The sequence below is a fragment of the Natrix helvetica genome (assembly GCF_964273705.1).
Source record: "Natrix helvetica genome assembly, chromosome: Z".
Lineage (NCBI taxonomy): Eukaryota > Metazoa > Chordata > Lepidosauria > Squamata > Natricidae > Natrix > Natrix helvetica.
The window spans coordinates 15,759,583-15,774,887 of record NC_138554.1 but is presented as its reverse complement, the minus strand read 5'-3'; the positions used below and the strand labels follow the sequence as shown (position 1 = coordinate 15,774,887).

The 15,305-nt window shown below is 43.3% G+C and overlaps 1 protein-coding gene across 3 annotated transcripts in view; it reads left to right on the top strand.

Moving 5' to 3' along the window:
* The window catches only part of ADCY4 (adenylate cyclase 4), a 109,118-nt gene that overhangs the window by 15,619 nt on the left and 78,194 nt on the right, over positions 1-15,305 (top strand). The window contains exon 2 of one of the 3 annotated variants that reach the window (XM_081970029.1): positions 8,440-8,587. The exons of the other annotated variants lie outside the window; for them this stretch is intronic. The gene's annotated coding sequence lies outside the window, so the exon portion shown is untranslated. The remainder of the gene's footprint in view (positions 1-8,439; positions 8,588-15,305) is intronic. 3 annotated transcript variants of the gene reach the window in all.

Below are 15,305 nucleotides of genomic sequence, written 5' to 3'. Positions count from 1 at the left end.
TGGAAAACTGCTATCATGTCCTCACTTAGTCCTTCTTTTCTCTAGAGTAGCCAAACCCAAATCCTGCAGCCATTCTTCATATGTTTTCAGTCATGAGTCCCTTCACGCCTATAAGCTAATGAAGTCCAGTCCACCTTGAATTCCTTTTGATTCTTATCTATCGCCAATTTGCTTTGGCCCATTAGTAGTTCAGATTCTTGTAGGGAGCTTAAGATTGCCATAAATCTTCATACCCATTTGAACTGCCTGGATCTTCTGATTTTCCTGGCGCCTGACGCTGAATTCTTTATTTTTTCACAACTATAGACAAAATCTTACCAGACTATCTGCATTTACAATATACTCTATTAGGGAAGGGCTGTTTTCACTGTCCTTCTCTATTACAGGGTGAGTTGCCTCTTCCTCCTCCAGAATATACCCACTTCCTCCTGAGAATCCACTTCCTCACTGCATTCCATTGCAGATTTTTTTATATATTAAACAGTAATGCCCCAGCTATACAAAAGTGTGTATAGTCAAGGCTGTGGTTTTCCCAGTTACAATGTATGTCTGTGAAAGTTGGACCATAAGGAAGGCTGAGTGCCAAAGAATGGTGGCCTTTGAACTATGGTGCTGGAGAAGACTCCTGCTAGTCCCTTGGACTGCAAGGTGATCAAACTGGTCGGTCCTAGAGGAGATCAACCCTGACTGCTCTTTAGAAGGTCAGATCCTGAAGATGAAATTCAAGTACTCAAGTACTTTGGCCACTTAATGAGAAGGAAGGACTCACTGGAGAAGAGCCTAATGCTGTGAAAGATTGAGGGCAAAAGAAGAAGGGGACGACAGAGAATGAGGTGGCTGGATGGAGTCACTGAAGCAGTAGATGTGAGCTTAAATGGACGCCAGAGGATGGTAGAGGACAGGAAGGCCTGGAGGAACATTGCCCATGGTGTCACAATGGGTCAGATACGACTTCGCAACTAACAACAATGCCCCAGCTATTAAAAAATTGAATACCCTGCCTTTACACTAAAGTGGGAGAATCTGTCGCTCTCCAGTTAATGATGAACTATAACTTCCAGCAACCTGTTGGTGCAAGACATTGGGAATTGTAGTTTGGAAAGGTCTGGAAAGATCTGGAAGCAAAGGCAGATGTTTCCAAGGTTTCCAAGGGCTTGAAATAATTTAACAACTGGTTCACTGCCCTAATGACCAGCTGGTTGGGTTTGGCCATGGTGGGAATGGCCAGGGGGTATGACATGTAGCACCTGGCCCCCTGCACCTCCCTGGGAGGAAAGACAGGCTGTGGGGGGCTCTGCACCCCCTCATGACTCATTTTGGGCCTAGTAGGCCTCCCTAAAGCCTCCTGGGACCAAAAACAGGGAATGGGGGGACTCCTAGAAGGGGTGAGGGAGGACGAGGACGGGGTGGGGCCAGACAGCAATTTAATAACTGGTTAGACAAAGTCAGCTGGATCCCACCACTTGATAGGGGCAAAATATGATTCATGGGGTTGGGAAGAGTTGGACATGTCTTAGTGACCAAACATCAACAAATCCCAGCATGAACTGGGTGTCCAGTTACATTTTCAGCATCTGTAACAGCTTCCCTCCTGTCCACCCAATGTCCCTTAGATACATTCAGATTACAACCTCCACAATTGCACATCTGGAGGGTACCAGGTTAGGGATGGATGACCTAAAGGGCATAATTAATTAAATAACAAAATCAGATATGGCAGAGCAACGGGCTCTCCATATTAATGAGGCATCTCCCTGGATAGAACAAAGGATGGTTTTGATTGATAGAGCAGGCAAAATAAAATGCTTTTTTGTCAAGTTGCCGAGAAAGTTTGTCTGTTCGGACTCCTGATTTTCTTGATGAAATGAAAAGATACAGATTAACAAAGTTGGAAGGGACCTTGTAGGTCATCTAGCCCACCCACCCCCGCCCAAGCAGGAGACTCTACACCATTTCTGACAGATGGCAGTCCAATTTCTTCTTGAAAGTCTCCAGTGATGAAGCTCCAACAACTTCTGAAAGGAAGCTGTTCCATTGGTTGATTGCTCTCATGGTCAGAAAATTTATCCTTATTTCGTGTTGTCCCGCTACTGATAGTGAAGAAAATAGGATAATATTTCTGTCTGAGGGCCATCACCCTGGAGCTCGGGGGAGCAGAGAACTACTTTGTCTTTAAAACATGTTTCTGCAAAAAGCTAGGTAAATGGATGGAAAGAAGAGAATATAAAAGAAGTGAAGTTTCAGAAAGACCAAGAAATAATAGTTAGGAAAGGAGGAAAGAAGAGAAAGGATTTACCAGTAGAATAAAATGAAATATGTTAATATTGTTAATGGCATATACAATACAATACAATACAATACAATACAATACAATACAATACAATACAACACAATACAATACAATAGTAGAGTTGGAAGGGACCTTGGAGGTCTTCTAGTCCAACCCCCTGCCTAGGCAGGAAACCCTAGACCGTTCCAGACAAATGGCTATCCAACATTTTCTTAAAGACTTCCAGTGTTGGGGCATTCACAACTTCTGGAGGCAAGCTGTTCCACTGATTAATTGTTCTAACTGTCAGGAAGTTTCTCCTCAGTTCTAAGTTGCTTCTCTCCTTGATTAGTTTCCACACATTGCTTCTTGTTCTGTCCTCAGGTGCCTTGGAGAATAGCTTGACTCCCTCTTCTTTGTGGCAACCCCTGAGATATTGGAACACTGCTATCATATCACCCCTAGTCCTTCTTTTCATTAAACTAGACATACCCAGTTCCTGCAACCGTTCTTCATATGTTTTAGTCTCCAGTCCCCTAATCATCTTTGTTGCTCTTCTCTGCACTCTTTCTAGAGTCTCTAGAGTTTCTAGAGTCATATAGTTAACATGATATGAGCGAAATAGATTAATACTATTAATTGTGGATAATTAACTAAGTAAAATGTTTGTTGTAGAACATTAAATCTGAGGGTATGTGTTAGCTGTAGTAAAATAGAATGGAAGATGGAAATGAAATATTACATTTGATAAGTTTGGAGGGGCAAATAATGATATTGTTTATTAAGAAAAAATTAAACCTAAGGTGGAAAAAATGAAAATAAATTATTGGCTGAAATTGGAAATGGAAATATGTTGTAAAATGAAATATGTATATGAGAAGATGTGGGGGGGGGGGAAACCCGTGCAACATTCTGTTTATTAAAAAAAATATGTTACAAAAAATAAAAAAACTTTGTTTAAAAAACATGTTTCTCCTTTTCTCATCCAGGGAAACAAAATATTCTGCCTTTTTAATATTTCCTAGAATATTTCATTCTTCTTGGAGAGGGGTGGACGCTAACTTCCTACAGAGGTTAGGAACAGATAAAGGAAATTAGGAGCACAGGACAAACATGAGCATCCTCTTCCTCTTTTGATTCGACACTTTCAATTTTAACAACCCAGAAGGATCGTCCGAAGGCAACCAGTGTGGAAGGGAGGGCTGCTGTTTTCTATCGTGATTGAACTGGGAAAGGGAGGGGCAGGAAACGCACCACTTCCTCCTTTTTTTCTGGCAGTTTTTTGCAAGGAGAGAGGGTGGAGTAGGAAATTTGGCTAGCAGACGGTGGGGAGGGGGAGGAATAGCTAGGAGGGTTCATCCCTTTATCACAACGCCACATGAAGTCCCAAGTCCAGATGCAAATCAGGTTGACCAGATGCAAAAAACAAAACCAGGATGGGCTGCCCAAATTTGGTTCCTTGTTATGCAGAAAAGAACATTTTCTTCCTTCGGGCTCAGCCTGGAGGCAGCTATCAGTGTAAAGGTGGACAGGAGCGCTAGTAAGATTGATAGGCTGATTCCCTGGATGTTTTGAAAGAGGGTTTCAAGTTTCTTGTCCTCAGGGTTGAAAATCAAAACAAGAAGGCAAGGAAATGTCTTCCGTTTCTAAATTTAATTTGCACGTACGTTTAGCTGCTTTTTCTCAACAAAGGTCAGGAAACATGACTATACGGGAGATCGAAATTGCAGACCAAGTTACCTTCGTGCCAGAGATTTTAATGCCAGATTTCCTTAATCCAAGTCTAACATTCTTTGTGTGTGTGTGTGTGTGTGTGTGTACGCACGCACGCACGCACGCACGCACGCATGCGCCTTCAGTTTTTTGACTCTTGGCCACTGTTTGGACCAGGGTCACCAACCTTCTGGACATCAGGGACCACTAAATTCATAATTTTAAATCCTGCGGACCACTAATATGATCTGTCTAATGACTGGCTGGGTGGGCATGACTAGTTGGTCATGTGACTGGGTGGGCATGGCCAATTTTATATCACTCACATCAAGGGGTGCCTCGATGGCATCTAATCCTCCCTACTCTCCCAGTCCCTCCTCACCTCCCTGCCCGGGCTCCTTAGGGCCCCAACAGGAAGCAGTTATTGGAGCTAAGCAGCCACCACAAGAAAGAGTTGGCAAAGCAGCTCAGTTCAAATTGGATCTGACTGAGAAGGAGGCTCAGTATAAGCACCTCATTGAAGACTAGGCTTTCCAAGCAGAGGGAAGACCTGTGGGAGTGCAAGGCCAGGTACCGATGCCTGGAGGCTCAGCGGGCTGAGATAGTCAACCAGTACCAGGCCATGATACAGTCCCAGTGGGACAAGGCCCTCTAGCTCTTTGCCACCAGTGGCGCTTCTCTCCAGCCTTTGCCCAAAGCCCCACACCAGGAGGCTGAAGGGAGGCTGCCCTCCGACCCACATAAAAAGACCCCGAAGAAGGAGACTCTCTGCAGCAACACAAATATTCATTGCACGTATGCTTCCCAGGGGGCGTAGTTTGAGGACCCCTGATTTAGTGCAATATAAAAAATGCAAATATTTTTTCTGAGGACCACCAACATTTTCTCGTGGACCACCGACCGCCAGTTGGTGACCACTGGTCTGTACAACTCCCTGCAGTTTTCTTGGCAATGTTTTTCAGATATGGTTTACCCTTGACTCCTTTCTAGGGTGGAGAGTAAGTGACTGGCCCAAGGTCACCCAGCTTCTTTCTGCTTAAAGCACAAAGGACTAGAACTCAGGATCTCCCCGTTTCCAGCCTGACACCTTAACTGTTACACCAAACTGACTCATTCTTCTTAATCTGTCTAATTTCTCTGCAGCTTTATCTTCCCTTTCCTCGTAGGCCTCCTGGCTACTGAACGTGGGTAGTGAAAACATATCTCGGATGTGGGCCCATTTATAGTGATTCTTAACGTTGAAGAAGGTGATGCGGTGGCTCAATGGCTAAGACGCTGAGTTTGTCAATCAGAAGGTCAGCGGTTTGGCAGTTCAAATCCCTAGTGCCGCATAACGGAGTAACCACGCATTACTTGTCCCTGTTTCTGCCAACCTAGTAGTTCCAAAGCATATAAAAATGCAAGTAGAAAAATAGGAACCACCTTTGGCGGGAAGGTAACAGTGCTCCGCGTGCCTTCGGCGTTTAGTCATGCCAGCCATATGACCATGGAGAGATCTTTGGACAGTGCTAGCTCTTTGTTTTTGAAACGGAGATGAGCACCGTCCCCTAGAGTCGGGTACGATTAGCACATATGTGCGAGGGGAACTTTTATTTCTATCTTTAAAGTTGAAGAACAGAAATTCTGGATCTTGATAGAACTTCAGGATCCGAACTGGAGGCAAAGTCTTCAAATTCCTCCAGCCCTTTTACAAAGCCAACTCTGGGAGCTGGGCGCAAATCCAGCATCTTCTTGGAAAGCTGAGAAAGTGCAAAAATCAGTGCGCCATCCAACTGCAGTAAAAAAAAAAAGTTGGCAATGAACTTGGCACATTGGAGAGCTGTTGTTGTTTGTACTGGGAATTAAATTGGGGTACAATTTAAGCAAACTGTGCTGTGAAGAGGGGATAACAAGAATGAAATGACTTTAGCCATCCAGCTCATTAGAGGCTCTAAATTTTTCAAGAAGTTGCTGCCTCCTTTTGGTCTCATTAGTTGCTTCTTCCTTAATGATTTCTAGCTGCTGACGCTCGTGCTACCTTCTCTGGGCTGACCCTGTCCTTGCCAATGGACTCCTAGTGGAATTGCAGCCCATAATGACCCACTAGCTGGTCTGCATGTCAATTTTATTGAGTGAAAAGAAGGAAGGAAGGGAAGAAAAGGAAATGCTGGTTTTTGTGTTTCGCCTAAAAACGAACCAAAGTCCAAACAGATCAAGAGGACTAGAATTCTGAGGAGAGGAGTCTGGATTGGAAATTGCATCCCTGGTTCTCTAACTTTGCTGTGAAAAACAACATTGGAGGTACAGATCTGCTGATCTGACAAGATGGGAGGAGATATGCCAAGGTCAGCAAAATAGTAGAGTAGTAGAATAATAGAGTTGGAAGGGACCTTGAAGGTCTTCTAGTCCAACCCTCAGTTCAGGCAGAAAACCCTAGACCACTTCAGACTAATGGATGTCCAACATCTTCTTAAAAATATTCAGTGTTGGAGCAGTCACAACCTCTGGAGGGAAGTCGTTCCACTCAGTGGTGGGATTCATTTTTTTTTTTACTACCAGTTCTGTGGCTTGGCTTCATGGGCGTGGCAGGAGAAGGATACTGTAAAATTCCCATTTCCTCCCCGCTCTCAAAATTTCTTCTGCCGGTTCTCCAAAACCTGTCAGAACTGGCTGAATGCCACCTCTGATTAATTGTTCCGTCAGGAAATTCATTCTTAGTTCCATTTTGCTTCTCTCTTTTGTTGGTTTCCATCCATTGCTTCTTGTCCTACCATCAGGTGGTTTGGAGATTAGCTTGACTCCCTCTTCTTTGTGGCAGCCCCTGAGATATTGAGTGGATGCAGTGGTTCAGTGGCTAAGACGCAGAAAGGTCGGCAGTTCGGGGGTTCGAATCCCTAGTGCTGCATAACAGAGTGAGCTCCCGTTACTTGTCTCAGCTTCTGCGAACCTAGCAGTTCGCATGTAAAAATGCAAGTAGAAAAGTAGGAGCCACCTTTGGTGGGAAGGTAACAGAGTTCCGTGCGCCTTAGGCGCTTAGTCAGGCCAGCCACATGACCACAGAGACATCTTCAGACAGCACTGGCTTTTCAGCTTAGAAACCGAAATGAGCACTGCCCCCTAGAGTTGGGAATGACTAGCGCATATGTGTGAAGGGAACCTTTACTTTTACCTGAGATATTGGAATATTGCTATCATGTCATCTCCTAACCTTCTTTTCATTAAACTAGACATGCCCAGTTCCTGCAACCGTTGTTCATATATTTTGGCCTCTAGCCCTCTGCTTTGTTAAAGCAGTTTTCACCAATAACATGTTTAAAAAATGACATCCTCATCCAAACACTGTGATTTGTGTCATCATGGCACTTGAGGGGTGACATCACCACAGGCATGTCATCATTTTGGCATTGCTGCTACTGGCTACAGATTCCCCTGGCAACGATCTTATTTAGAAAAATAAACACCCAACTCTCTTCTTGCCTGTGTGCACTTATCTCATCCTATATAGCCCCAGAAAAAAAAGAAAACAGATAGAAGTGATAGAAGTTGCGTTGAACAAATGGACTTTAAATCAGAATGATGTTTTCCTAAAAATTATAATACTTCCATGTTTAAACTTGTTTATTTATTAAATGTATATCCCGCCATTCTTTCAGCAGCTCAAGGTGATACATGCGATATGGCATCCATTTTCCCCCACAAGAACCTACGAAGTAGATATAGCTAAGGGGAAAAAATAAGAGAGAGAGAGAGAGAGAGAGAGAGAGAGAGAGAGAGAGAGAGAGAGAGAGAGAGAGAGAGATTCCATAAGTCAACAGCATTCTGTTCTGTACAGAGAAGGGGAAGGAGGAGGAGGAGGAGGAGCTATACAAGGAGAAGGGGAAGGAGAAAGAAAGAGAAGATGAACAAGGAACAAGTACACAAGGAGAAAGAGAAAAAGAAAGAGGAGTGTTCAAGGAGAAGGAAATGGAGAAGGTTTATGAGCACAAAGAGAAGAAGAAGAAAAAGAAGGACAAGGTTTATGAGAAGAAGTCGAAAGGGGACAAGAAGGAGAAGTACACAAGGAGAAGGTATATAACGAGAAGAAGAAGGTTTATTAGGAAGAGGAGAAGAAGGTATGTAGGAGAAAGAGAAGATGGGCAAGGAGAAGAAGAATGGAGAAGGTTTAAGAGGAAAAGGAGAAAGGAGAAAGGAGAAAAGGGAGAAGAAAGAGAAGGAGAAGGTATACTAGGAAAAGGAGGTGGTTTATTAGGGGGAGAAAGAGAAAGTGTGCCAGGAGAAGGAGAAAGCATATGAGGAAAAGGAGAATCAGAAGGAGGAGATACCAAAGGTGAAGGCAGTTTTCACCAATCACATATTAAAAATGACATTGCCATGGGAATATTCTGAGGAAGTTTTAAACGCAAGTCTTTGGAAGAAACACATTTATTAGCTGCAAAAGTTCATTGGGTGACTTTGGATCGCTTACTCCCTTTTCATAGGAAGATTCCCCAGAGACGAACTTGGAGAAGAAATATGACAATTAGCAAAAGATGAATTAAGTCTAAGGGGGAGAAAAAAAATCAGAAAGAAATTCAGAGCAATTCTGCCTTTGCTGTAAGACTAAGTTTCTGTCAACAATTTATTACAGTAAGTTCCAGTGTTTCTTGTGAAGTCTGTTTCCTGATAAGGCCTACTTTGCAGGGCTGGTGCCCCCCTGATTCTACCACACAACTGTTGGAAGGAATGTCCATCTGGGTTCAGTTCCAACTGGGGAAAAAGACACTGAATTCATGAAAGTTGCTGGGAAATACGTTTTATTGATGGTGGAAAGGACCACGTGGTTTGAGGTCAGGGGGAGGAGGAGTGGATGAGAGAGAGAGAGAGAGAGAGAGAGAGAGAGAGAGAGAGAGAGAGAGAGAGAGAGAGAGAGAGAATTACAGAAAGAGAGAGAGAGAATATGACAAAATGAGAGCAAGAATGACAAAATGAGAGGGAATGACAGAATGAGAGAGAGAGAGAGAGTAACAAAATGAGAGAGAGGGAATGCGAGAGAGAGAATATGACAGAATGAAAGAGAGAATAACAAAATGAGAGAGGGAATGACAGAATGAGAGAGAGAGAATGACAAAATGAGAGAGGGAATGACAGAATGAGAGTAAATGACAGAATGAGAGAGAGAGAGAGAATGACAAAATGAGAGAGAGGGAATGAGAGAGAGAGAATATGACAGAATGAAAGAGAGAATAACAAAATGAGAGAGGGAATGACAAAATGAGAGAGGGAATGACAGAATGAGAGAGAGAGAATGACAAAATGAGAGAGGGAATGACAGAATGAGAGTGAATGACAGAATGAGAGAGAGAGAGAGAGAATGACAAAATGAGAGAGAGGGAACGAGAGAGAGAGAGAGACAGAGAGAGAATATGACAGAATGAGAGAGAGAATAACAAAATGAGAGAGGGAATGACAGAATGAGAGAGAGAGAATGACAAAATGAGAGAGAGGGAATGACAGAATGAGAGAGAATGACAAAATGAGAGAGGGAATGACAGAATGAGAGTGAATGACAGAATGAGAGAGAGAGAGAGAATGACAAAATGAGAGAGAGGGAATGAGAGAGAGAGAGAATATGACAGAATGAGAGAGAGAATAACAAAATGAGAGAGGGAATGACAGAATGAGAGAGGGAATTACAAAATGAGAGAGGGAGTGACAGAATGAGAGAGAGAGAATGACAAAATGAGAGAGAGGGAATGACAGAATGAGAGAGAGGGAATTACAAAATGAGAGAGGGAATGACAGAATGAGAGAGAGAGAATGACAAAATGAGAGAAAGGGAATGCGAGAGAGAGAGAATATGACAGAATGAAAGAGAGAATAACAAAATGAGAGAGGGAATGACAGAATGAGAGAGAGAGAATGACAAAATGAGAGAGGGAATGACAGAATGAGAGTGAATGACAGAATGAGAGAGAGAGAGAGAGAGAGAATATGACAGAATGAAAGAGAGAATAACAAAATGAGAGAGGGAGTGACAGAATGAGAGAGAGAATGACAAAATGAGAGAGAGGGAATGAGAGAGAGAGAGAGAGAATATGACAGAATGAGAGAGAGAATAACAAAATGAGAGAGGGAATGACAGAATGAGAGAGAGAGAATGACAAAATGAGAGAGAGGAAATGACAGAATGAGAGAGGGAATGATAGAATGAGAGAGAGAGAGAATGACAAAATGAGAGAAAGGGAATGCGAGAGAGAGAGAGACAGAGAGAGAGAGAATGACAAAATGAGAGAGAGGGAATGACAGAAGAAGAAGAGAGAAAGAGAATGACAAAATGAGAGAGGGAATGACAAAAAGAGAGGGAATGACAGAATGAGAGAGAGAGAGAGAGAATGACAAAATGAGAGAAGGAATGACAGAAAGAGAGATAGAATGATAAAATGAGAGAGAGGGAATGACAGAAGGAGAGAGAAGGGGGAATGACAGAATGAAAGAGAGAGAGAGAATGACAGAATTAGAGAGGGAATGACAAAATGAGAGAGGGAATGATAGAATGAGAGAGAAAGAGAGAGACAAAATGAGAGATGGAATGACAGAAGGAGGGAGAGAGAGAGGGGGGGGAGGGAGGTTTATACCCTCTGTTGGGCTTTGAATTTGAGTTCGTATTCTGATTGGTTGTCAGACTCCCATGGGGACATGCAGGGGCAACTCTGCAGGCTATCCTGAGTCCCAGGCTTGGTTGAGCCTTGCTGGGTGATGTAATCTTCCCAGGTGCCATGTGGTGAGATGGGTAGAGGGCTAATCCTATCATGTCCTGAGGGCCATGTCTTAATCCCATCACCCTGAGCTGAAGGTAGGGCAGGGATTTGCAGGAAGCTGCTTTGTCTTTAAAACATGTTTCTCCTGTTCTCATCCAGGGAAATATAATATTCTGCCTTTTTAATATTTCCTAGAATATTTTTCTAGCAGAGGAGTGGGTGCTAACTTCCTATACAAGGTTAGCGTTCCTGGGGGGAAAATAGGAGAAGAGAGTACTATGGAAGAAGGGAAAAGACACTACATGAAATCTGGTATGGCCAAGGATAACTTCAGTCTGCCTTGTTCCTGGATGAGAGATAAAATGAAAGCAACTATAAGAGACTAGAAAATAATGAAGAAACTGTCAGGACATGTTTATGGAAAAGGACCTTTATTGGCTTATTTCTGTATATTCTTTTAAAGTGCATGCAGAGACATTTCTTAAATATTCCTTTAGGCTATTTTTTTTTGGCTTCTTCTATCAATTAGTAAGTGTTCTTTCTTGTCCATTTAATAAATTATCAAAGACACTTACGCAGTGGAAATACCTGTCTTTTTGGGCAGAGGGGGAAGGAAACTCTTGGCTTTCCAATCTAGAAAGAGTGCAGAGAAGAGCAACAAAGATGATTAGGGGACTGGAGAATAAAACATATGAAGAACGGTTGCAGGAACTAGGTATGTCTAGCTTAAGAGAAATAAGGACTAGGGGAGACATGATAGCAGTGTTCCAATATCTCAGGGGTTGCCCCAAAGAAGAGGGAGTCAAACTATTTTCCAAGGCAACTGAGGGTAGAACAAGAAGCAATGGGTGGAAACTAATCAAGGAGAGAAGCAACTTAGAACTGAGGAGAAATTTCCTGACAGTTAGAACAATTAATCAGTGGAACAGAAGTTGCCTCCAGAAGTTGTGAATGCCCCAACACTGGAAATCTTTAAGAAGATGTTGGATAGCCATTTGCCTGAAATGGTATAGGGTTTCCTGCCTAGGCAGGGGGTTGGACTAGAAGGTCCCTTCCAACTCTACTATTGTATTATTATTGTATTGTATTATTGTATTAAATATTGTACAGAACAGACTAAATAAAATACAGTTTGGGGGGGGCAGCCTTTGTACCAGTGTGTAGAAGTAAGAATGTATGAGAAAGGGAACATAAGTTAGGTGTTATATGTCCACCATGAGGGGGGTCTTAGAAATCAGATGGTGAAGTAGGTCAGAGGAGACCTTATTAATTAGAATTTTCACAAACTTTTCTCTTACTTTGCAGGGCTGTGGGATGCTACAGCCCGAAGGAAATTGGCTGTGACAAAAGGCATAATTTGTGTGCTTAATTAGCAACACAATTACCTTTGCCAAAGCAGTCTTTTAAATCTTTCTGCTCATCTTACACCCACACACCTTCACTCAGTGTGTTTCTGGGAATCGTAGATTCCTTCCTTTCCCTTCCTATCCCTCCTCCCTTCCTTACCTCCCTCCCTTCCTTCCTTCTTTCCCTCCCTCCCTCCTCTCCCTCCCTCTTAATTTAATCATGGGGAAATAATGGGCAATAGACCTTGGATATGAATTTTTTTGCATCCCTTCTTTCTTGTTAGGAAAGGAAGGTTGAGGCGGGTGGGGGGAGGAGGAGGAGAAAAGCAGGTTATTTAGCAAAAAATGTGGCACAGAAGCACCTGTGTTGTTGTTGGGGGGGGGGGAAGTTGCAGGTAATTTGGGGAGGGGGGTTTGCTCCTTTTCTGAAGGCTGTTGCATTCTGTCCTAGCAGCCAAATAAAGTGAGACCAGGAATCATGAGCAGGGAAGCAACCCCTTCTTCCGACATCCCCTACCCACCTGTGATCCTCCTCAATTCCATCTCCCCCACCCACAATTCCAAATTTTGGTCTTCCTGGAGGGATCACACTTTGCCCTCTGCACATGGGGTGGGGGTAGTTTCGCCTTGGTTCTAGGTTGCTTCTCTCCTTGGTGAGAACAATTAACCAGTGGAACAGCTTGCCACCAGATGTTGTGGGTACTTCATCGCTGGACCTCCAAGGTCCCCTCTAACTCTGTGATTCTATGATTCTGTAAGGGTCTCCTGCTTGAGCAGGGGGTTGGACTAGATGACTTCCAAGGTCCTTTCCAGCTCTGTGATTCTATGATTCCTTCCTACCTTCCTTTTTCCCTCCATCCTTCCCTCACTCTCGCTTAATTTAAAGATGAGGAAATAATGGGTAATGGACTTTGGATATGAACTTTTCACTCAAAATGATTTCCTTCCTTCCTTCCTTCCTTCCTTCCTTCCTTCCTTCCTTCCTTCCTTCCTTCCATTTTCCCTCCTCCCTCCCTTCTTATTTAAAGATTGGGAAGTAATGGGTAATAGACATTGGATATGAACTTTTCACTCAAAATGATTTCCTTCCTTCCTTCCTTCCTTCCTTCCTTCCTTCCTTCCTTCCTTCCTTCCTTCCTTCCTTCCTTCCTTCCTTCCATTCCCCCCCTCCCTTCTTATGTAAAGATTGGGAAGTAATGGGTAATAGACCTTGGATATGAACTTTTCACTCAAAATGATTTCCTTCCTTCCTTCCTTCCTTCCTTCCTTCCTTCCTTCCTTCCTTCCTTCCTTCCTTCCTTCCATTTTCCCTCCTCCCTCTCTTCTTATTTAAAGATTGGGAAGTAATGGGTAATAGACATTGGATATGAACTTTTCACTCAAAATGATTTCCTTCCTTCCTTCCTTTCCTCCCTCCTTTTTACCTCCTCCCTCCGTCCCTCCCTCTTAATTTAAAGATGGGGAAATAATGAATAATAGACCTTGGAGATGAACATTTTGCTCAAAATGATTTCCTTCCTTCCTTCCTTCCTTCCTTCCTTCCTTCCTTCCTTCCTTCCTTCCTTCCTTTCTCTTCCCTTCCTCCCTCCCTTTCTTCCTCCCTCCCTCCCTCCCATGGACAAGTAGAAACTTGTGCTGAAATATTCGTGCTGGAGCCTCTCCCTTTCTCCCACGCCAGCTGTGGTTGGAGAGGAAGAGGTTAACATTGGCAGGCACTTTTGCATCTCAGATTCAGACACTGGGCTGGGCTTTGGGGAAGGCAGAGTTCCTGTGAGGGCAGAAAGAGAGAGAATCCCATGATGAGTCAAAGAAGGATTCCGGCAGGAAGGCAGATGTGAGCATATCACGAGATCAGGTGAAGCGCTCAGAAATAAGTTTGAGCTCGGAAGACCTTCGTTGGGGCAAGGAAGGCAGGCGAAGACTTTGCCTCTTTCATTCTGGTGATGAGCGACCAGGGAAGCCAACGGGAAGGACATACACTATCCCCAACAAGGCAAGTCGGGGCACAGGATTGACGCTGATGTCTGTATTTGAGAGAAAGGGAACTGAGCCCGGATTTTGTGATAAATATTTGCTTACCAGAATGACAAAGACTTGGGTTTGGCTGAGTTTGGCTTGACTTAGCAAAGAGCTTTGATCTTTAAGGGAATGAGAGGGACAAAAGAGTGTCACCTTTTGTCAGTCCAGCTAAATGTGGAGATGTCTGAATTCAGGTCCGCCTTCAGATATAAAGGTTCCTAGACATTCCTAGACAAAGGTGGCTCAGTGACTAAGATGCTGAGCTTGTTGATCAGAAAAGTCGGCAGTTTGGCAGTTCGAATCCCGAGCGCCACATAACGGAGTGAGCTCCTGTTATTCGTCCCACCTTCTGCCAACCTAGCAGTTCGAAAGCATGTAAAAATGCAAGTAGAAAAATAGACACCACCTTTGGTGGGAAGGTAACAGCGTTCTGTGCGCCTTTGGCATTTAGTCATGCTAGCCATATGACCACGGAGACGTAGTCGGACAGTGCTAGCTCTTCAGGTTTGAAATGGAGATGAGCACTGCCCCCTAGAGTCAGGAACAACTAACACACATGTGCAAGGGGAACTTTTATCTTTACCTTTAGACACTGGGCTATAAGAAGTCTTTAAAAGTTTTCTGTGTCAGAACTTCCCAGAAGAAGGTAGGACTAGAAATTCTCGATTCCATAATTTGAGAGGTAGAGAAGGAAGAAACACGTAAGATTCCTACTTTGTGGTGTATTTATTTATTTCACCTATCCATCCATTATTTCCTTGATATTGTTTTGTCCTTTCATTTCTGGGCTCTCTCTGCCTTTCTGAGTCCCCCGATCATCTTCTCTGGAGGTCTCTGGCCATCTTCTCTGTAGGATTTTCTCCTTTCCTTGGTTGTCTCCCAACAATTTGTGTGTCTGGTTTAAACAAAGTCTGTCCATTCCAGTCTGAGCAGATTGGTGTGAAAACAGGGCAATCTCTTAGTCATTTTTTTCATTCATGCTGTTTTAGAGATTAATTCACTAAGGGATATTTTACACCTTTAATCAATTCTAAAAATGAAAGAAGTACTCAGTGAGGTTTTCTTCACCTTGAGGTGTTGTTGTGTAGTTTGACAGAGAATGAGAGGCAAAATAAGAGAGAGAATGAGAGAGAGAGAGAAACAATGAGAGAATGATAAAAATAATGAGAGAGAGAGAGAGAGAGAGAGAGAGAGAGAGAGAGAGAGAGAATGACAGAATGAAAAGAGAGAATGAGAATGAAG